The sequence below is a fragment of the Moschus berezovskii genome, chromosome 8, assembly GCF_049115385.1.
Source record: "Moschus berezovskii isolate FMDL1 chromosome 8, NW_MosBer_1.0, whole genome shotgun sequence".
Taxonomy (NCBI): Eukaryota; Metazoa; Chordata; class Mammalia; order Artiodactyla; family Moschidae; genus Moschus; species Moschus berezovskii.
In genome coordinates, this window is record NC_142467.1 from 115,735,374 (window position 1) to 115,758,481 (window position 23,108).

The following is a 23,108-nucleotide window of genomic DNA, read 5'->3' on the forward strand; positions in this document are numbered from 1 at the left end:
CCTCTGAAGTGGGGAGACAACCGAGCCCAGCCTCCTTTCCAAGGAGTCCTGCGCCTTCGATTGCACTGAAAGGCAATAGCACGGGGAAGCCTAGGAAGGGGCTGAGTCTTGTCGGACACACTTCCTCAGCCTGCTCCTTTCAGGGAAGCAACGCTGGGAGCTAGGAAAGGCTTCTCAAGCTCGGAGAGTGCAAGAGAGATGCAGGCCGCTCACCCGGAAATCTCGGTGCTTGGAGCCATTCTCAGCGTCTCCCTAGGGCAAAGCGAACGCCTCTCTGCCAAATCCAGCTTTGCAGACGCAGGCCGCTAGGCTGCCTCTGCATTGGCGAAGGAAGCTCTCTCCTCCCGCTTCCTGCGAAATCTGCTTCTCAGCCTCAGCGAATCTCAGTGGGAACGGTCTTTCCTCTGGGGCCGTTGCTCCTGGGCTTGGGGCTGCCGCAAGGGCACCACCCTCCCAGGGAAAGGCCAAACACACCCCACATGTCTTTGCTCCTCTGGAGAGCTGCAGGCAACCTCAAACTCTCAGGAAGCTTCTCGCCTGAGACGCAGAAGCACTCTGGCTGGGATCTCGCATCCCCTGCCTGGAGGCCCATGGTGCCTGTTTCTCCCTGAACGTTGCTTCACCAGAGCGGCCAGGCAACCTCTGCCCCATCTACCCTTCTGCTCTTCCCTTCCAGCTGACAAAGTTCTCCCTGCTCTACTCTAGCCCTAGGAAGTTTGGAGACAACCGGGCTCCTCCTCCTGTGCAAGGAGTCCCGGGGCCCAGTTGGAGTGGAAAGGCGAAACCACAGGCAAGGCCAGGAAAGTGCTGAGTCATGTCTGACACACTCCCTCAGCCTGCTCCTTCATGGCTAGCGAGGCTGTGAGCTAGGAAAGTCTTTGGAAGCTCAGCAAGTGGCAGCGAGATGCAGGCCCCAACCCAGCAATCCCGGTGCTTGGAGCAGGTCTCACAGCCTCCCAGTGCCAAAGCGAGCTCCTCTCTGCCAAATGCAGCTTTGCACACGCAGGCCGCTCTGCTGCCTCTGCATCCACGAAGGAAGCTCTCTAGGCTTGCTTCCTGCGAAATCTGCTTCAGCCTGAGGGAAAAGCCCTTGGAGAGGTCTTCGCTCAGGGGCAGTTGCTCCTGTGCCTGGGGAAGAGGGAAGGGCACCACACTCCCAAGGAAAGGCCAGACACACTCCACACGTCTTTGCTCCTCTGGAGGGCGGCATGGAGCCTCCAACTGGGAGGTCGCTTCTCAGCGGAGACGCAGGGGCATTCTGGCTGTGATCCCGCAGCCCCTGCCTGGAGGCCCACGGTGCCTGTTTCTCTCTGGGCGTTGCTTCCACAGTGCGGCCAAGCAACATCTTCACCATGGGCACAACAGCGCTTCCCTTCCGTCTGACAGACGTCTCAGTGCTCTGCTCTAGACCTCTGAAGTGGGGAGACAACCGAGCCCAGCCTCCTTTCCAAGGAGTCCTGCGCCTTCGATTGCACTGAAAGGCAATAGCACGGGGAAGCCTAGGAAGGGGCTGAGTCATGTCGGACACACTTCCTCAGCCTGCTCCTTTCAGGGAAGCAACGCTGGGAGCTAGGAAAGGCTTCTCAAGCTCGGAGAGTGCAAGAGAGATGCAGGCCGCGCACCCGGAAATCTCGGTGCTTGGAGCCAATCTCAGCGTCTCCCAGGGGCAAAGCGAACGCCTCTCTGCCAAATCCAGCTTTGCAGACGCAGGCCGCTAGGCTGCCTCTGCATTGGCGAAGGAAGCTCTCTCCTCCCGCTTCCTGCGAAATCTGCTTCTCAGCCTCAGCGAATCTCAGTGGGAAGGGTCTCTCCTCTGGGGCCGTTGCTCCTGGGCCTGGGGCTGCCGCAAGGGCACCACCCTCCCAGGGAAAGGCCAAACACACCCCACATGTCTTTGCTCCTCTGGAGAGCTGCAGGCAACCTCAAACTCTCAGGAAGCTTCTCGGCTGAGACGCAGAAGCACTCTGGCTGGGATCTCGCATCCCCTGCCTGGAGGCCCATGGTGCCTGTTTCTCCCTGAGCGTTGCTTCACCAGAGCGGCCAGGCAACCTCTGCCCCATCTACCCTTCTGCTCTTCCCTTCCAGCTGACAAAGTTCTCCCTGCTCTACTCTAGTCCTAGGAACTTTGGAGACAACCGGGCTCCTCCTCCTCTGCAAGGAGTCCCGGGGCCCAGTTGGAGTGGAAAGGCGAAACCACAGGCAAGCCCAGGAAAGTGCTGAGTCATGTCTGACACACTCCCTCAGCCTACTCCTTCATGGCTAACGAGGCTGTGAGCTAGGAAAGTCTTTGGAAGCTCAGCAAGTGGCAGCGAGATGCAGGGCCCAACCCAGCAATCCCGGTGCTTGGAGCAGGTCTCACAGCCTCCCAGTGCCAAAGCGAGCTCCTCTCTGCCAAATGCAGCTTTGCACACGCAGGCCGCTCTGCTGCCTCTGCATCCACGAAGGAAGCTCTCTAGGCCCGCTTCCTGCGAAATCTGCTTCAGCCTGAGGGAAAAGCCCTTGGAGAGGTCTTCGCTCAGGGGCAGTTGCTCCTGTGCCTGGGGAAGAGGGAAGGGCACCACACTCCCAAGGAAAGGCCAGACACACTCCACACGTCTTTGCTCCTCTGGAGGGCGGCATGGAGCCTCCAACTGGGAGGTCGCTTCTCAGCGGAGACGCAGGGGCATTCTGGCTGTGATCCCGCAGCCCCTGCCTGGAGGCCCACGGTGCCTGTTTCTCTCTGGGCGTTGCTTCCACAGTGCGGCCAAGCAACATCTTCACCATGGGCACAACAGCGCTTCCCTTCCGTCTGACAGACGTCTCAGTGCTCTGCTCTAGACCTCTGAAGTGGGGAGACAACCGAGCCCAGCCTCCTTTCCAAGGAGTCCTGCGCCTTCGATTGCACTGAAAGGCAATAGCACGGGGAAGCCTAGGAAGGGGCTGAGTCACGTCGGACACACTTCCTCAGCCTGCTCCTTTCAGGGAAGCAACGCTGGGAGCTAGGAAAGCCTTCTCAAGCTCGGAGAGTGCAAGAGAGATGCAGGCCGCGCACCCGGAAATCTCGGTGCTTGGAGCCAATCTCAGCGTCTCCCAGGGGCAAAGCGAACGCCTCTCTGCCAAATCCAGCTTTGCAGACGCAGGACGCTAGGCTGCCTCTGCATTGGCGCAGGAAGCTCTCTCCTCCCGCTTCCTGCGAAATCTGCTTCTCAGCCTCAGCGAATCTCAGTGGGAACGGTCTTTCCTCTGGGGCCGTTGCTCCTGTGCCTGGGGCTGCCGCAAGGGCACCACCCTCCCAGGGAAAGGCCAAACACACCCCACATGTCTTTGCTCCTCTGGAGAGCTGCAGGCAACCTCAAACTCTCAGGAAGCTTCTCGGCTGAGACGCAGAAGCACTCTGGCTGGGATCTCGCATCCCCTGCCTGGAGGCCCATGGTGCCTGTTTCTCCCTGGGCGTTGCTTCACCAGAGCGGCCAGGCAACCTCTGCCCCATCTACCCTTCTGCTCTTCCCTTCCAGCTGACAGAGTTCTCCCTGCTCTACTCTAGCCCTAGGAAGTTTGGAGACAACCGGGCTCCTCCTCCTCTGCAAGGAGTCCCGGGGCCCAGTTGGAGTGGAAAGGCGAAACCACAGGCAAGCCTAGGAAAGTGCTGAGTCATGTCTGACACACTCCCTCAGCCTGCTCCTTCATGGCTAGCGAGGCTGTGAGCTAGGAAAGTCTTTGGAAGCTCAGCAAGTGGCAGCGAGATGCAGGCCCCAACCCAGCAATCCCGGTGCTTGGAGCAGGTCTCACAGCCTCCCAGTGCCAAAGCGAGCTCCTCTCTGCCAAATGCAGCTTTGCACACGCAGGCCGCTCTGCTGCCTCTGCATCCACGAAGGAAGCTCTCTAGGCCCGCTTCCTGCGAAATCTGCTTCAGCCTGAGGGAAAAGCCCTTGGAGAGGTCTTCGCTCAGGGGCAGTTGCTCCTGTGCCTGGGGAAGAGGGAAGGGCACCACACTCCCAAGGAAAGGCCAGACACACTCCACACGTCTTTGCTCCTCTGGAGGGCGGCATGGAGCCTCCAACTGGGAGGTCGCTTCTCAGCGGAGACGCAGGGGCATTCTGGCTGTGATCCCGCAGCCCCTGCCTGGAGGCCCACGGTGCCTGTTTCTCTCTGGGCGTTGCTTCCACAGTGCGGCCAAGCAACATCTTCACCATGGGCACAACAGCGCTTCCCTTCCGTCTGACAGACGTCTCAGTGCTCTGCTCTAGACCTCTGAAGTGGGGAGACAACCGAGCCCAGCCTCCTTTCCAAGGAGTCCTGCGCCTTCGATTGCACTGAAAGGCAATAGCACGGGGAAGCCTAGGAAGGGGCTGAGTCATGTCGGACACACTTCCTCAGCCTGCTCCTTTCAGGGAAGCAACGCTGGGAGCTAGGAAAGGCTTCTCAAGCTCGGAGAGTGCAAGAGAGATGCAGGCCGCGCACCCGGAAATCTCGGTGCTTGGAGCCAATCTCAGCGTCTCCCAGGGGCAAAGCGAACGCCTCTCTGCCAAATCCAGCTTTGCAGACGCAGGCCGCTAGGCTGCCTCTGCATTGGCGAAGGAAGCTCTCTCCTCCCGCTTCCTGCGAAATCTGCTTCTCAGCCTCAGCGAATCTCAGTGGGAAGGGTCTTTCCTCTGGGGCCGTTGCTCCTGGGCCTGGGGCTGCCGCAAGGGCACCACCCTCCCAGGGAAAGGCCAAACACACCCCACATGTCTTTGCTCCTCTGGAGAGCTGCAGGCAACCTCAAACTCTCAGGAAGCTTCTCGGCTGAGACGCAGAAGCACTCTGGCTGGGATCTCGCATCCCCTGCCTGGAGGCCCATGGTGCCTGTTTCTCCCTGAGCGTTGCTTCACCAGAGCGGCCAGGCAACCTCTGCCCCATCTACCCTTCTGCTCTTCCCTTCCAGCTGACAAAGTTCTCCCTGCTCTACTCTAGTCCTAGGAACTTTGGAGACAACCGGGCTCCTCCTCCTCTGCAAGGAGTCCCGGGGCCCAGTTGGAGTGGAAAGGCGAAACCACAGGCAAGCCCAGGAAAGTGCTGAGTCATGTCTGACACACTCCCTCAGCTTACTCCTTCATGGCTAACGAGGCTGTGAGCTAGGAAAGTCTTTGGAAGCTCAGCAAGTGGCAGCGAGATGCAGGGCCCAACCCAGCAATCCCGGTGCTTGGAGCAGGTCTCACAGCCTCCCAGTGCCAAAGCGAGCTCCTCTCTGCCAAATGCAGCTTTGCACACGCAGGCCGCTCTGCTGCCTCTGCATCCACGAAGGAAGCTCTCTAGGCCCGCTTCCTGCGAAATCTGCTTCAGCCTGAGGGAAAAGCCCTTGGAGAGGTCTTTGCTCAGGGGCAGTTGCTCCTGTGCCTGGGGAAGAGGGAAGGGCACCACACTCCCAAGGAAAGGCCAGACACACTCCACACGTCTTTGCTCCTCTGGAGGGCGGCATGGAGCCTGCAACTGGGAGGTCGCTTCTCAGCGGAGACGCAGGGGCATTCTGGCTGTGATCCCGCAGCCCCTGCCTGGAGGCCCACGGTGCCTGTTTCTCTCTGGGCGTTGCTTCCACAGTGCGGCCAAGCAACATCTTCACCATGGGCACAACAGCGCTTCCCTTCCGTCTGACAGACGTCTCAGTGCTCTGCTCTAGACCTCTGAAGTGGGGAGACAACCGAGCCCAGCCTCCTTTCCAAGGAGTCCTGCGCCTTCGATTGCACTGAAAGGCAATAGCACGGGGAAGTCTAGGAAGGGGCTGAGTCACGTCGGACACACTTCCTCAGCCTGCTCCTTTCAGGGAAGCAACGCTGGGAGCTAGGAAAGCCTTCTCAAGCTCGGAGAGTGCAAGAGAGATGCAGGCCGCGCACCCGGAAATCTCGGTGCTTGGAGCCAATCTCAGCGTCTCCCAGGGGCAAAGCGAACGCCTCTCTGCCAAATCCAGCTTTGCAGACGCAGGCCGCTAGGCTGCCTCTGCATTGGCGAAGGAAGCTCTCTCCTCCCGCTTCCTGCGAAATCTGCTTCTCAGCCTCAGCGAATCTCAGTGGGAACGGTCTTCCCTCTGGGGCCGTTGCTCCTGGGCCTGGGGCTGCCGCAAGGGCACCACCCTCCCAGGGAAAGGCCAAACACACCCCACATGTCTTTGCTCCTCTGGAGAGCTGCAGGCAACCTCAAACTCTCAGGAAGCTTCTTGGCTGAGACGCAGAAGCACTCTGGCTGGGATCTCGCATCCCCTGCCTGGAGGCCCATGGTGCTCTGTTTCTCCCTGGGCGTTGCTTCACCAGAGCGGCCAGGCAACCTCTGCCCCATCTACCCTTCTGCTCTTCCCTTCCAGCTGACAGAGTTCTCCCTGCTCTACTCTAGCCCTAGGAAGTTTGGAGACAACCGGGCTCCTCCTCCTCTGCAAGGAGTCCCGGGGCCCAGTTGGAGTGGAAAGGCGAAACCACAGGCAAGCCCAGGAAAGTGCTGAGTCATGTCTGACACACTCCCTCAGCCTGCTCCTTCATGGCTAGCGAGGCTGTGAGCTAGGAAAGTCTTTGGAAGCTCAGCAAGTGGCAGCGAGATGCAGGCCCCAACCCAGCAATCCCAGTGCTTGGAGCAGGTCTCACAGCCTCCCAGTGCCAAAGCGAGCTCCTCTCTGCCAAATGCAGCTTTGCACACGCAGGCCGCTCTGCTGCCTCTGCATCCACGAAGGAAGCTCTCTAGGCCCGCTTCCTGCGAAATCTGCTTCAGCCTGAGGGAAAAGCCCTTGGAGAGGTCTTCGCTCAGGGGCAGTTGCTCCTGTGCCTGGGGAAGAGGGAAGGGCACCACACTCCCAAGGAAAGGCCAGACACACTCCACACGTCTTTGCTCCTCTGGAGGGCGGCATGGAGCCTCCAACTGGGAGGTCGCTTCTCAGCGGAGACGCAGGGGCATTCTGGCTGTGATCCCGCAGCCCCTGCCTGGAGGCCCACGGTGCCTGTTTCTCTCTGGGCGTTGCTTCCACAGTGCGGCCAAGCAACATCTTCACCATGGGCACAACAGCGCTTCCCTTCCGTCTGACAGACGTCTCAGTGCTCTGCTCTAGACCTCTGAAGTGGGGAGACAACCGAGCCCAGCCTCCTTTCCAAGGAGTCCTGCGCCTTCGATTGCACTGAAAGGCAATAGCACGGGGAAGCCTAGGAAGGGGCTGAGTCATGTCGGACACACTTCCTCAGCCTGCTCCTTTCAGGGAAGCAACGCTGGGAGCTAGGAAAGCCTTCTCAAGCTCGGAGAGTGCAAGAGAGATGCAGGCCGCGCACCCGGAAATCTCGGTGCTTGGAGCCAAACTCTGCGTCTCCCAGGGGCAAAGCGAACGCCTCTCTGCCAAATCCAGCTTTGCAGACGCAGGCCGCTAGGCTGCCTCTGCATTGGCGAAGGAAGCTCTCTCCTCCCGCTTCCTGCGAAATCTGCTTCTCAGCCTCAGCGAATCTCAGTGGGAACGGTCTTTCCTCTGGGGCCGTTGCTCCTGGGCCTGGGGCTGCCGCAAGGGCACCACCCTCCCAGGGAAAGGCCAAACACACCCCACATGTCTTTGCTCCTCTGGAGAGCTGCAGGCAACCTCAAACTCTCAGGAAGCTTCTCGGCTGAGACGCAGAAGCACTCTGGCTGGGATCTCGCATCCCCTGCCTGGAGGCCCATGGTGCCTGTTTCTCCCTGGGCGTTGCTTCACCAGAGCGGCCAGGCAACCTCTGCCCCATCTACCCTTCTGCTCTTCCCTTCCAGCTGACAGAGTTCTCCCTGCTCTACTCTAGCCCTAGGAAGTTTGGAGACAACCGGGCTCCTCCTCCTCTGCAAGGAGTCCCGGGGCCCAGTTGGAGTGGAAAGGCGAAACCACAGGCAAGCCCAGGAAAGTGCTGAGTCATGTCTGACACACTCCCTCAGCCTGCTCCTTCATGGCTAGCGAGGCTGTGAGCTAGGAAAGTCTTTGGAAGCTCAGCAAGTGGCAGCGAGATGCAGGCCCCAACCCAGCAATCCCGGTGCTTGGAGCAGGTCTCACAGCCTCCCAGTGCCAAAGCGAGCTCCTCTCTGCCAAATGCAGCTTTGCACACGCAGGCCGCTCTGCTGCCTCTGCATCCACGAAGGAAGCTCTCTAGGCCCGCTTCCTGCGAAATCTGCTTCAGCCTGAGGGAAAAGCCCTTGGAGAGGTCTTCGCTCAGGGGCAGTTGCTCCTGTGCCTGGGGAAGAGGGAAGGGCACCACACTCCCAAGGAAAGGCCAGACACACTCCACACGTCTTTGCTCCTCTGGAGGGCGGCATGGAGCCTCCAACTGGGAGGTGGCTTCTCAGCGGAGACGCAGGGGCATTCTGGCTGTGATCCCGCAGCCCCTGCCTGGAGGCCCACGGTGCCTGTTTCTCTCTGGGCGTTGCTTCCACAGTGCGGCCAAGCAACATCTTCACCATGGGCACAACAGCGCTTCCCTTCCGTCTGACAGACGTCTCAGTGCTCTGCTCGAGACCTCTGAAGTGGGGAGACAACCGAGCCCAGCCTCCTTTCCAAGGAGTCCTGCGCCTTCGATTGCACTGAAAGGCAATAGCACGGGGAAGCCTAGGAAGGGGCTGAGTCACGTCGGACACACTTCCTCAGCCTGCTCCTTTCAGGGAAGCAACGCTGGGAGCTAGGAAAGGCTTCTCAAGCTCGGAGAGTGCAAGAGAGATGCAGGCCGCGCACCCGGAAATCTCGGTGCTTGGAGCCAATCTCAGCGTCTCCCAGGGGCAAAGCGAACGCCTCTCTGCCAAATCCAGCTTTGCAGACGCAGGCCGCTAGGCTGCCTCTGCATTGGCGAAGGAAGCTCTCTCCTCCCGCTTCCTGCGAAATCTGCTTCTCAGCCTCAGCGAATCTCAGTGGGAACGGTCTTTCCTCTGGGGCCGTTGCTCCTGAGCCTGAGGCTGCCGCAAGGGCACCACCCTCCCAGGGAAAGGCCAAACACACCCCACATGTCTTTGCTCCTCTGGAGAGCTGCAGGCAACCTCAAACTCTCAGGAAGCCTCTCGGCTGAGACGCAGAAGCACTCTGGCTGGGATCTCGCATCCCCTGCCTGGAGGCCCATGGTGCCTGTTTCTCCCTGGGCGTTGCTTCACCAGAGCGGCCAGGCAACCTCTGCCCCATCTACCCTTCTGCTCTTCCCTTCCAGCTGACAGAGTTCTCCCTGCTCTACTCTAGCCCTAGGAAGTTTGGAGACAACCGGGCTCCTCCTCCTCTGCAAGGAGTCCCGGGGCCCAGTTGGAGTGGAAAGGCGAAACCACAGGCAAGCCCAGGAAAGTGCTGAGTCATGTCTGACACACTCCCTCAGCCTGCTCCTTCATGGCTAGCGAGGCTGTGAGCTAGGAAAGTCTTTGGAAGCTCAGCAAGTGGCAGCGAGATGCAGGCCCCAACCCAGCAATCCCGGTGCTTGGAGCAGGTCTCACAGCCTCCCAGTGCCAAAGCGAGCTCCTCTCTGCCAAATGCAGCTTTGCACACGCAGGCCGCTCTGCTGCCTCTGCATCCACGAAGGAAGCTCTCTAGGCCCGCTTCCTGCGAAATCTGCTTCAGCCTGAGGGAAAAGCCCTTGGAGAGGTCTTCGCTCAGGGGCAGTTGCTCCTGTGCCTGGGGAAGAGGGAAGGGCACCACACTCCCAAGGAAAGGCCAGACACACTCCACACGTCTTTGCTCCTCTGGAGGGCGGCATGGAGCCTCCAACTGGGAGGTGGCTTCTCAGCGGAGACGCAGGGGCATTCTGGCTGTGATCCCGCAGCCCCTGCCTGGAGGCCCACGGTGCCTGTTTCTCTCTGGGCGTTGCTTCCACAGTGCGGCCAAGCAACATCTTCACCATGGGCACAACAGCGCTTCCCTTCCGTCTGACAGACGTCTCAGTGCTCTGCTCGAGACCTCTGAAGTGGGGAGACAACCGAGCCCAGCCTCCTTTCCAAGGAGTCCTGCGCCTTCGATTGCACTGAAAGGCAATAGCACGGGGAAGCCTAGGAAGGGGCTGAGTCACGTCGGACACACTTCCTCAGCCTGCTCCTTTCAGGGAAGCAACGCTGGGAGCTAGGAAAGGCTTCTCAAGCTCGGAGAGTGCAAGAGAGATGCAGGCCGCGCACCCGGAAATCTCGGTGCTTGGAGCCAATCTCAGCGTCTCCCAGGGGCAAAGCGAACGCCTCTCTGCCAAATCCAGCTTTGCAGACGCAGGCCGCTAGGCTGCCTCTGCATTGGCGAAGGAAGCTCTCTCCTCCCGCTTCCTGCGAAATCTGCTTCTCAGCCTCAGCGAATCTCAGTGGGAACGGCCTTTCCTCTGGGGCCGTTGCTCCTGAGCCTGAGGCTGCCGCAAGGGCACCACCCTCCCAGGGAAAGGCCAAACACACCCCACATGTCTTTGCTCCTCTGGAGAGCTGCAGGCAACCTCAAACTCTCAGGAAGCTTCTCGGCTGAGACGCAGAAGCACTCTGGCTGGGATCTCGCATCCCCTGCCTGGAGGCCCATGGTGCCTGTTTCTCCCTGGGCGTTGCTTCACCAGAGCGGCCAGGCAACCTCTGCCCCATCTACCCTTCTGCTCTTCCCTTCCAGCTGACAGAGTTCTCCCTGCTCTACTCTAGCCCTAGGAAGTTTGGAGACAACCGGGCTCCTCCTCCTCTGCAAGGAGTCCCGGGGCCCAGTTGGAGTGGAAAGGCGAAACCACAGGCAAGCCCAGGAAAGTGCTGAGTCATGTCTGACACACTCCCTCAGCCTGCTCCTTCATGGCTAGCGAGGCTGTGAGCTAGGAAAGTCTTTGGAAGCTCAGCAAGTGGCAGCGAGATGCAGGGCCCAACCCAGCAATCCCGGTGCTTGGAGCAGGTCTCACAGCCTCCCAGTGCCAAAGCGAGCTCCTCTCTGCCAAATGCAGCTTTGCACACGCAGGCCGCTCTGCTGCCTCTGCATCCACGAAGGAAGCTCTCTAGGCCCGCTTCCTGCGAAATCTGCTTCAGCCTGAGGGAAAAGCCCTTGGAGAGGTCTTCGCTCAGGGGCAGTTGCTCCTGTGCCTGGGGAAGAGGGAAGGGCACCACACTCCCAAGGAAAGGCCAGACACACTCCACACGTCTTTGCTCCTCTGGAGGGCGGCATGGAGCCTCCAACTGGGAGGTCGCTTCTCAGCGGAGACGCAGGGGCATTCTGGCTGTGATCCCGCAGCCCCTGCCTGGAGGCCCACGGTGCCTGTTTCTCTCTGGGCGTTGCTTCCACAGTGCGGCCAAGCAACATCTTCACCATGGGCACAACAGCGCTTCCCTTCCGTCTGACAGACGTCTCAGTGCTCTGCTCGAGACCTCTGAAGTGGGGAGACAACCGAGCCCAGCCTCCTTTCCAAGGAGTCCTGCGCCTTCGATTGCACTGAAAGGCAATAGCACGGGGAAGCCTAGGAAGGGGCTGAGTCATGTCGGACACACTTCCTCAGCCTGCTCCTTTCAGGGAAGCAACGCTGGGAGCTAGGAAAGCCTTCTCCAGCTCGGAGAGTGCAAGAGAGATGCAGGCCGCGCACCCGGAAATCTCGGTGCTTGGAGCCAATCTCAGCGTCTCCCAGGGGCAAAGCGAACGCCTCTCTGCCAAATCCAGCTTTGCAGACGCAGGCCGCTAGGCTGCCTCTGCATTGGCGAAGGAAGCTCTCTCCTCCCGCTTCCTGCGAAATCTGCTTCTCAGCCTCAGCGAATCTCAGTGGGAACGGTCTTTCCTCTGGGGCCGTTGCTCCTGGGCCTGGGGCTGCCGCAAGGGCACCACCCTCCCAGGGAAAGGCCAAACACACCCCACATGTCTTTGCTCCTCTGGAGAGCTGCAGGCAACCTCAAACTCTCAGGAAGCTTCTCGGCTGAGACGCAGAAGCACTCTGGCTGGGATCTCGCATCCCCTGCCTGGAGGCCCATGGTGCCTGTTTCTCCCTGGGCGTTGCTTCACCAGAGCGGCCAGGCAACCTCTGCCCCATCTACCCTTCTGCTCTTCCCTTCCAGCTGACAGAGTTCTCCCTGCTCTACTCTAGCCCTAGGAAGTTTGGAGACAACCGGGCTCCTCCTCCTCTGCAAGGAGTCCCGGGGCCCAGTTGGAGTGGAAAGGCGAAACCACAGGCAAGCCCAGGAAAGTGCTGAGTCATGTCTGACACACTCCCTCAGCCTGCTCCTTCATGGCTAGCGAGGCTGTGAGCTAGGAAAGTCTTTGGAAGCTCAGCAAGTGGCAGCGAGATGCAGGCCCCAACCCAGCAATCCCGGTGCTTGGAGCAGGTCTCACAGCCTCCCAGTGCCAAAGCGAGCTCCTCTCTGCCAAATGCAGCTTTGCACACGCAGGCCGCTCTGCTGCCTCTGCATCCACGAAGGAAGCTCTCTAGGCCCGCTTCCTGCGAAATCTGCTTCAGCCTGAGGGAAAAGCCCTTGGAGAGGTCTTCGCTCAGGGGCAGTTGCTCCTGTGCCTGGGGAAGAGGGAAGGGCACCACACTCCCAAGGAAAGGCCAGACACACTCCACACGTCTTTGCTCCTCTGGAGGGCGGCATGGAGCCTCCAACTGGGAGGTCACTTCTCAGCGGAGACGCAGGGGCATTCTGGCTGTGATCCCGCAGCCCCTGCCTGGAGGCCCACGGTGCCTGTTTCTCTCTGGGCGTTGCTTCCACAGTGCGGCCAAGCAACATCTTCACCATGGGCACAACAGCGCTTCCCTTCCGTCTGACAGACGTCTCAGTGCTCTGCTCGAGACCTCTGAAGTGGGGAGACAACCGAGCCCAGCCTCCTTTCCAAGGAGTCCTGCGCCTTCGATTGCACTGAAAGGCAATAGCACGGGGAAGCCTAGGAAGGGGCTGAGTCACGTCGGACACACTTCCTCAGCCTGCTCCTTTCAGGGAAGAAACGCTGGGAGCTAGGAAAGCCTTCTCAAGCTCGGAGAGTGCAAGAGAGATGCAGGCCGCGCACCCGGAAATCTCGGTGCTTGGAGCCAATCTCAGCGTCTCCCAGGGGCAAAGCGAACGCCTCTCTGCCAAATCCAGCTTTGCAGACGCAGGCCGCTAGGCTGCCTCTGCATTGGCGAAGGAAGCTCTCTCCTCCCGCTTCCTGCGAAATCTGCTTCTCAGCCTCAGCGAATCTCAGTGGGAACGGTCTTTCCTCTGGGGCCGTTGCTCCTGGGCCTGGGGATGCCGCAAGGGCACCACCCTCCCAGGGAAAGGCCAAACACACCCCACATGTCTTTGCTCCTCTGGAGAGCTGCAGGCAACCTCAAACTCTCAGGAAGCTTCTCGGCTGAGACGCAGAAGCACTCTGGCTGGGATATCGCATCCCCTGCCTGGAGGCCCATGGTGCCTGTTTCTCCCTGGGCGTTGCTTCACCAGAGCGGCCAGGCAACCTCTGCCCCATCTACCCTTCTGCTCTTCCCTTCCTGCTGACAGAGTTCTCCCTGCTCTACTCTAGCCCTAGGAAGTTTGGAGACAACCGGGCTCCTCCTCCTGTGCAAGGAGTCCCGAGGCCCAGTTGGAGTGGAAAGGCGAAACCACAGGCAAGCCCAGGAAAGTGCTGAGTCATGTCTGACACACTCCCTCAGCCTGCTGTTCATGGCTAGCGAGGCTGTGAGCTAGGAAAGTCTTTGGAAGCTCAGCAAGTGGCAGCGAGATGCAGGCCCCAACCCAGCAATCCCGGTGCTTGGAGCAGGTCTCACAGCCTCCCAGTGCCAAAGCGAGCTCCTCTCTGCCAAATGCAGCTTTGCACACGCAGGCCGCTCTGCTGCCTCTGCATCCACGAAGGAAGCTCTCTAGGCCCGCTTCCTGCGAAATCTGCTTCAGCCTGAGGGAAAAGCCCTTGGAGAGGTCTTCGCTCAGGGGCAGTTGCTCCTGTGCCTGGGGAAGAGGGAAGGGCACCACACTCCCAAGGAAAGGCCAGACACACTCCACACGTCTTTGCTCCTCTGGAGGGCGGCATGGAGCCTCCAACTGGGAGGTCGCTTCTCAGCGGAGACGCAGGGGCATTCTGGCTGTGATCCCGCAGCCCCTGCCTGGAGGCCCACGGTGCCTGTTTCTCTCTGGGCGTTGCTTCCACAGTGCGGCCAAGCAACATCTTCACCATGGGCACAACAGCGCTTCCCTTCCGTCTGACAGACGTCTCAGTGCTCTGCTCTAGACCTCGGAAGTGGGGAGACAACCGAGCCCAGCCTCCTTTCCAAGGAGTCCTGCGCCTTCGATTGCACTGAAAGGCAATAGCACGGGGAAGCCTAGGAAGGGGCTGAGTCATGTCGGACACACTTCCTCAGCCTGCTCCTTTCAGGGAAGCAACGCTGGGAGCTAGGAAAGCCTTCTCCAGCTCGGAGAGTGCAAGAGAGATGCAGGCCGCGCACCCGGAAATCTCGGTGCTTGGAGCCAATCTCAGCGTCTCCCAGGGGCAAAGCGAACGCCTCTCTGCCAAATCCAGCTTTGCAGACGCAGGCCGCTAGGCTGCCTCTGCATTGGCGAAGGAAGCTCTCTCCTCCCGCTTCCTGCGAAATCTGCTTCTCAGCCTCAGCGAATCTCAGTGGGAACGGTCTTTCCTCTGGGGCCGTTGCTCCTGGGCCTGGGGCTGCCGCAAGGGCACCACCCTCCCAGGGAAAGGCCAAACACACCCCACATGTCTTTGCTCGTCTGGAGAGCTGCAGGCAACCTCAAACTCTCAGGAAGCTTCTCGGCTGAGACGCAGAAGCACTCTGGCTGGGATCTCGCATCCCCTGCCTGGAGGCCCATGGTGCCTGTTTCTCCCTGGGCGTTGCTTCACCAGAGCGGCCAGGCAACCTCTGCCCCATCTACCCTTCTGCTCTTCCCTTCCAGCTGACAGAGTTCTCCATGCTCTACTCTAGCCCTAGGAAGTTTGGAGACAACCGGGCTCCTCCTCCTGTGCAAGGAGTCCCGGGGCCCAGTTGGAGTGGAAAGGCGAAACCACTGGCAAGGCCAGGAAAGTGCTGAGTCATGTCTGACACACTCCCTCAGCCTGCTCCTTCATGGCTAGCCAGGCTGTGAGCTAGGAAAGTCTTTGGAAGCTCAGCAAGTGGCAGCGAGATGCAGGCCCCAACCCAGCAATCCCAGTGCTTGGAGCAGGTCTCACAGCCTCCCAGTGCCAAAGCGAGCTCCTCTCTGCCAAATGCAGCTTTGCACACGCAGGCCGCTCTGCTGCCTCTGCATCCACGAAGGAAGCTCTCTAGGCCCGCTTCCTGCGAAATCTGCTTCAGCCTGAGGGAAAAGCCCTTGGAGAGGTCTTCGCTCAGGGGCAGTTGCTCCTGTGCCTGGGGAAGAGGGAAGGGCACCACACTCCCAAGGAAAGGCCAGACACATTCCACACGTCTTTGCTCCTCTGGAGGGCGGCATGGAGCCTCCAACTGGGAGGTCGCTTCTCAGCGGAGACGCAGGGGCATTCTGGCTGTGATCCCGCAGCACCTGCCTGGAGGCCCACGGTGCCTGTTTCTCTCTGGGCGTTGCTTCCACAGTGCGGCCAAGCAACATCTTCACCATGGGCACAACAGCGCTTCCCTTCCGTCTGACAGACGTCTCAGTGCTCTGCTCTAGACCTCTGAAGTGGGGAGACAACCGAGCCCAGCCTCCTTTCCAAGGAGTCCTGCGCCTTCGATTGCACTGAAAGGCAATAGCACGGGGAAGCCTAGGAAGGGGCTGAGTCACGTCGGACACACTTCCTCAGCGTGCTCCTTTCAGGGAAGCAACGCTGGGAACTAGGAAAGCCTTCTCAAGCTCGGAGAGTGCAAGAGAGATGCAGGCCGCGCACCCGGAAATCTCGGTGCTTGGAGCCAATCTCAGCGTCTCCCAGGGGCAAAGCGAACGCCTCTCTGTCAAATCCAGCTTTGCAGACGCAGGCCGCTAGGCTGCCTCTGCATTGGCGAAGGAAGCTCTCTCCTCCCGCTTCCTGCGAAATCTGCTTCTCAGCCTCAGCGAATCTCAGTGGGAACGGTCTTTCCTCTGGGGCCGTTGCTCCTGGGCCTGGGGCTGCCGCAAGGGCACCACCCTCCCAGGGAAAGGCCAAACACACCCCACATGTCTTTGCTCGTCTGGAGAGCTGCAGGCAACCTCAAACTCTCAGGAAGCTTCTCGGCTGAGACGCAGAAGCACTCTGGCTGGGATCTCGCATCCCCTGCCTGGAGGCCCATGGTGCCTGTTTCTCCCTGGGCGTTGCTTCACCAGAGCGGCCAGGCAACCTCTGCCCCATCTACCCTTCTGCTCTTCCCTTCCAGCTGACAGAGTTCTCCCTGCTCTACTCTAGCCCTAGGAAGTTTGGAGACAACCGGGCTCCTCCTCCTCTGCAAGGAGTCCCGGGGCCCAGTTGGAGTGGAAAGGCGAAACCACAGGCAAGCCCAGGAAAGTGCTGAGTCATGTCTGACACACTCCCTCAGCCTGCTCCTTCATGGCTAGCGAGGCTGTGAGCTAGGAAAGTCTTTGGAAGCTCAGCAAGTGGCAGCGAGATGCAGGCCCCAACCCAGCAATCCCGGTGCTTGGAGCAGGTCTCACAGCCTCCCAGTGCCAAAGCGAGCTCCTCTCTGCCAAATGCAGCTTTGCACACGCAGGCCGCTCTGCTGCCTCTGCATCCACGAAGGAAGCTCTCTAGGCCCGCTTCCTGTGAAATCTGCTTCAGACTGAGGGAAAAGCCCTTGGAGAGGTCTTCGCTCAGGGGCAGTTGCTCCTGTGCCTGGGGAAGAGGGAAGGGCACCACACTCCCAAGGAAAGGCCAGACACACTCCACACGTCTTTGCTCTTCTGGAGGGCGGCATGGAGCCTCCAACTGGGAGGTGGCTTCTCAGCGGAGACGCAGGGGCATTCTGGCTGTGATCCCGCAGCCCCTGCCTGGAGGCCCACGGTGCCTGTTTCTCTCTGGGCGTTGCTTCCACAGTGCGGCCAAGCAACATCTTCACCATGGGCACAACAGCGCTTCCCTTCCGTCTGACAGACGTCTCAGTGCTCTGCTCTAGACCTCTGAAGTGGGGAGACAACCGAGCCCAGCCTCCTTTCCAAGGAGTCGTGCGCCTTCGATTGCACTGAAAGGCAATAGCACGGGGAAGCCTAGGAAGGGGCTGAGTCACGTCGGACACACTTCCTCAGCCTGCTCCTTTCAGGGAAGCAACGCTGGGAGCTAGGAAAGCCTTCTCAAGCTCGGAGAGTGCAAGAGAGATGCAGGCCGCGCACCCGGAAATCTCGGTGCTTGGAGCCAATCTCAGCGTCTCCCAGGGGCAAAGCGAACGCCTCTCTGCCAAATCCAGCTTTGCAGACGCAGGCCGCTAGGCTGCCTCTGCATTGGTGAAGGAAGCTCTCTCCTCCCGCTTCCTGCGAAATCTGCTTCTCAGCCTCAGCGAATCTCAGTGGGAACGGTCTTTCCTCTGGGGCCGTTGCTCCTGGGCCTGGGGCTGCCGCAAGGGCACCACCCTCCCAGGGAAAGGCCAAACACACCCCACATGTCTTTGCTCGTCTGGAGAGCTGCAGGCAACCTCAAACTCTCAGGAAGCTTCTCGGCTGAGACGCAGAAGCACTCTGGCTGGGATCTCGCATCCCCTGCCTGGAGGCCCATGGTGCCTGTTTCTCCCTGGGCGTTGCTTCACCAGAGCGGCCAGGCAACCTCTGCCCCATCTACCCTTCTGCTCTTCCCTTCCAGCTGACAGAGTTCTCCCTGCTCTACTCTAGCCCTAGGAAGTTTGGAGACAACCGGGCTCCTCCTCCTCTGCAAGGAGTCCCGGGGCCCAGTTGGAGTGGAAAGGCGAAACCACAGGCAAGCCCAGGAAAGTGCTGAGTCATGTCTGACACCCTCCCTCAGCCTGCTCCTTCATGGCTAGCGAGGCTGTGAGCTAGGAAAGTCTTTGGAAGCTCTGCAAGTGGCAGCGAGATGCAGGCCCCAAACCCAGCAATCCCGGTGATTGGAGCAGGTCTCACAGCCTCCCAGTGCCAAAGCGAGCTCCTCTCTGCCAAATGCAGCTTTGCACACGCAGGCCGCTCTGCTGCCTCTGCATCCACGAAGGAAGCTCTCGAGGCCCGCTTCCTGCGAAATCTGCTTCAGCCTGAGGGAAAAGCCCTTGGAGAGGTCTTCGCTCAGGGGCAGTTGCTCCTGTGCCTGGGGAAGAGGGAAGGGCACCACACTCCCATGGAAAGGCCAGACACACTCCACACGTCTTTGCTCCTCTGGAGGGCGGCATGGAGCCTCCAACTGGGAGGTCGCTTCTCAGCGGAGAAGCAGGGGCATTCTGGCTGTGATCCCGCAGCCCCTGCCTGGAGGCCCACGGTTCCTGTTTCTCTCTGGGCGTTGCTTCCACAGTGCGGCCAAGCAACATCTTCACCATGGGCACAACAGCGCTTCCCTTCCGTCTGACAGACTTTTCAGTGGTCTGCTCTACACCTCTGAATTGGGGAGACAACCGAGCCCAGCCTCCTTTCCAAGGAGTCCTGCGCCTTCCATTGCACTGAAAGGCAATAGCACGGGGAAGCCTAGGAAGGGGCTGAGTCATGTCGGACACACTTCCTCAGCCTGCTCCTTTCAGGGAAGCAACGCTGGGAGCTAGCAAAGCCTTCTCAAGCTCGGAGAGTGCAAGAGAGATGCAGGCCGCGCACCCGGAAATCTCGGTGCTTGGAGCCAATCTCAGCGTCTCCCAGGGGCAAAGCGAACGCCTCTCTGCCAAATCCAGCTTTGCAGACGCAGGCCGCTAGGCTGCCTCTGCATTGGCGAAGGAAGCTCTCTCCTGCCGCTTCCTGCGAAATCTGCTTCTCAGCCTCAGCGAATCTCAGTGGGAACGGTCTTTCCTCTGGGGCCGTTGCTCCTGGGCCTGGGGCTGCCGCAAGGGCACCACCCTCCCAGGGAAAGGCCAAACACACCCCACATGTCTTTGCTCCTCTGGAGAGCTGCAGGCAACCTCAAACTCTCAGGAAGCTTCTCGGCTGAGAAGCAGAAGCACTCTGGCTGGGATCTCGCATCCCCTGCCTGGAGGCCCATGGTGCCTGTTTCTCCCTGGGCGTTGCTTCACCAGAGCGGCCAGGCAACCTCTGCCCCATCTACCCTTCTGCTCTTCCCTTCCAGCTGACAGAGTTCTCCCTGCTCTACTCTAGCCCTAGGAAGTTTGGAGACAACCGGGCTCCTCCTCCTCTGCAAGGAGTCCCGGGGCCCAGTTGGAGTGGAAAGGCGAAACCACAGGCAAGCCCAGGAAAGTGCTGAGTCATGTCTGACACACTCACTCAGCCTGCTCCTTCATGGCTAGCGAGGCTGTGAGCTAGGAAAGTCTTTGGAAGCTCTGCAAGTGGCAGCGAGATGCAGGCCCCAAACCCAGCAATCCCGGTGATTGGAGCAGGTCTCACAGCCTCCCAGTGCCAAAGCGAGCTCCTCTCTGCCAAATGCAGCTTTGCACACGCAGGCCGCTCTGCTGCCTCTGCATCCACGAAGGAAGCTCTCGAGGCCCGCTTCCTGCGAAATCTGCTTCAGCCTGAGGGAAAAGCCCTTGGAGAGGTCTTCGCTCAGGGGCAGTTGCTCCTGTGCCTGGGGAAGAGGGAAGGGCACCACACTCCCATGGAAAGGCCAGACACACTCCACACGTCTTTGCTCCTCTGGAGGGCGGCATGGAGCCTCCAACTGGGAGGTCGCTTCTCAGCGGAGAAGCAGGGGCATTCTAGCTGTGATCCCGCAGCCCCTGCCTGGAGGCCCACGGTTCCTGTTTCTCTCTGGGCGTTGCTTCCACAGTGCGGCCAAGCAACATCTTCACCATGGGCACAACAGCGCTTCCCTTCCGTCTGACAGACTTTTCAGTGGTCTGCTCTACACCTCTGAATTGGGGAGACAACCGAGCCCAGCCTCCTTTCCAAGGAGTCCTGCGCCTTCCATTGCACTGAAAGGCAATAGCACGGGGAAGCCTAGGAAGGGGCTGAGTCATGTCGGACACACTTCCTCAGCCTGCTCCTTTCAGGGAAGCAACGCTGGGAGCTAGCAAAGCCTTCTCAAGCTCGGAGAGTGCAAGAGAGATGCAGGCCGCGCACCCGGAAATCTCGGTGCTTGGAGCCAATCTCAGCGTCTCCCAGGGGCAAAGCGAACGCCTCTCTGCCAAATCCAGCTTTGCAGACGCAGGCCGCTAGGCTGCCTCTGCATTGGCGAAGGAAGCTCTCTCCTGCCGCTTCCTGCGAAATCTGCTTCTCAGCCTCAGCGAATCTCAGTGGGAACGGTCTTTCCTCTGGGGCCGTTGCTCCTGGGCCTGGGGCTGCCGCAAGGGCACCACCCTCCCAGGGAAAGGCCAAACACACCCCACATGTCTTTGCTCCTCTGGAGAGCTGCAGGCAACCTCAAACTCTCAGGAAGCTTCTCGGCTGAGAAGCAGAAGCACTCTGGCTGGGATCTCGCATCCCCTGCCTGGAGGCCCATGGTGCCTGTTTCTCCCTGGGCGTTGCTTCACCAGAGCGGCCAGGCAACCTCTGCCCCATCTACCCTTCTGCTCTTCCCTTCCAGCTGACAGAGTTCTCCCTGCTCTACTCTAGCCCTAGGAAGTTTGGAGACAACCGGGCTCCTCCTCCTCTGCAAGGAGTCCCGGGGCCCAGTTGGAGTGGAAAGGCGAAACCACAGGCAAGCCCAGGAAAGTGCTGAGTCATGTCTGACACACTCACTCAGCCTGCTCCTTCATGGCTAGCGAGGCTGTGAGCTAGGAAAGTCTTTGGAAGCTCAGCAAGTGGCAGCGAGATGCAGGCCCCAACCCAGCAATCCCGGTGCTTGGAGCAGGTCTCACAGCCTCCCAGTGCCAAAGCGAGCTCCTCTCTGCCAAATGCAGCTTTGCACACGCAGGCCGCTCTGCTGCCTCTGCATCCACGAAGGAAGCTCTCTAGGCCCGCTTCCTGCGAAATCTGCTTCAGCCTGAGGGAAAAGCCCTTGGAGAGGTCTTCGCTCAGGGGCAGTTGCTCCTGTGCCTGGGGAAGAGGGAAGGGCACCACACTCCCAAGGAAAGGCCAGACACACTCCACACGTCTTTGCTCCTCTGGAGGGCGGCATGGAGCCTCCAACTGGGAGGTCGCTTCTCAGCGGAGACGCAGGGGCATTCTGGCTGTGATCCCGCAGCCCCTGCCTGGAGGCCCACCGTGCCTGTTTCTCTCTGGGCGTTGCTTCCACAGTGCGGCCAAGCAACATCTTCACCATGGGCACAACAGCGCTTCCCTTCCGTCTGACAGACGTCTCAGTGCTCTGCTCTAGACCTCTGAAGTGGGGAGACAACCGAGCCCAGCCTCCTTTCCAAGGAGTCCTGCGCCTTCGATTGCACTGAAAGGCAATAGCACGGGGAAGCCTAGGAAGGGGCTGAGTCATGTCGGACACACTTCCTCAGCCTGCTCCTTTCAGGGAAGCAACGCTGGGAGCTAGGAAAGGCTTCTCAAGCTCGGAGAGTGCAAGAGAGATGCAGGCCGCGCACCCGGAAATCTCGGTGCTTGGAGCCAATCTCAGCGTCTCCCAGGGGCAAAGCGAACGCCTCTCTGCCAAATCCAGCTTTGCAGACGCAGGCCGCTAGGCTGCCTCTGCATTGGCGAAGGAAGCTCTCTCCTCCCGCTTCCTGCGAAATCTGCTTCTCAGCCTCAGCGAATCTCACTGGGAACGGTCTTTCCTCTGGGGCCCTTTCTCCTGGGCCTGGGGCTGCCGCAAGGGCACCACCCTCCCAGGGAAAGGCCAAACACACCCCACATGTCTTTGCTCCTCTGGAGAGCTGCAGGCAACCTCAAACTCTCAGGAAGCTTCTCGGCTGAGACGCAGAAGCACTCTGGCTGGGATCTCGCATCCCCTGCCTGGAGGCCCATGGTGCCTGTTTCTCCCTGGGCGTTGCTTCACCAGAGCGGCCAGGCAACCTCTGCCCCATCTACCCTTCTGCTCTTCCCTTCCAGCTGACAGAGTTCTCCCTGCTCTACTCTAGCCCTAGGAAGTTTGGAGACAACCGGGCTCCTCCTCCTCTGCAAGGAGTCCCGGGGCCCAGTTGGAGTGGAAAGGCGAAACCACAGGCAAGACCAGGAAAGTGCTGAGTCATGTCTGACACACTCCCTCAGCCTGCTCCTTCATGGCTAGCCAGGCTGTGAGCTAGGAAAGTCTTTGGAAGCTCAGCAAGTGGCAGCGAGATGCAGGGCCCAACCCAGCAATCCCGGTGCTTGGAGCAGGTCTCACAGCCTCCCAGTGCCAAAGCGAGCTCCTCTCTGCCAAATGCAGCTTTGCACACGCAGGCCGCTCTGCTGCCTCTGCATCCACGAAGGAAGCTCTCTAGGTCCGCTTCCTGCGAAATCTGCTTCAGCCTGAGGGAAAAGCCCTTGGAGAGGTCTTCGCTCAGGGGCAGTTGCTCCTGTGCCTGGGGAAGAGGGAAGGGCACCACACTCCCAAGGAAAGGCCAGACACACTCCACACGTCTTTGCTCCTCTGGAGGGCGGCATGGAGCCTCCAACTGGGAGGTGGCTTCTCAGCGGAGACGCAGGGGCATTCTGGCTGTGATCCCGCAGCCCCTGCCTGGAGGCCCACGGTGCCTGTTTCTCTCTGGGCGTTGCTTCCACAGTGCGGCCAAGCAACATCTTCACCATGGGCACAACAGCGCTTCCCTTCCGTCTGACAGACGTCTCAGTGCTCTGCTCTAGACCTCTGAAGTGGGGAGACAACCGAGCCCAGCCTCCTTTCCAAGGAGTCCTGCGCCTTCGATTGCACTGAAAGGCAATAGCACGGGGAAGCCTAGGAAGGGGCTGAGTCATGTCGGACACACTTCCTCAGCCTGCTCCTTTCAGGGAAGCAACGCTGGGAGCTTGGAAAGCCTTCTCAAGCTCGGAGAGTGCAAGAGAGATGCAGGCCGCGCACCCGGAAATCTCGGTGCTTGGAGCCAATCTCAGCGTCTCCCTGGGGCAATGCGAACGCCTCTCTGCCAAATCCAGCTTTGCAGACGCAGGCCGCTAGGCTGCCTCTGCATTGGCGAAGGAAGCTCTCTCCTCCCGCTTCCTGCGAAATCTGCTTCTCAGCCTCAGCGAATCTCAGTGGGAACGGTCTTTCCTCTGGGGCCGTTGCTCCTGGGCCTGGGGCTGCCGCAAGGGCACCACCTTCCAAGGGAAAGGCGAAACACACCCCACATGACTTTGCTCCTCTGGAGAGCTGCAGGCAACCTCAAACTCTCAGGAAGCTTCTCGGCTGAGACGCAGAAGCACTCTGGCTG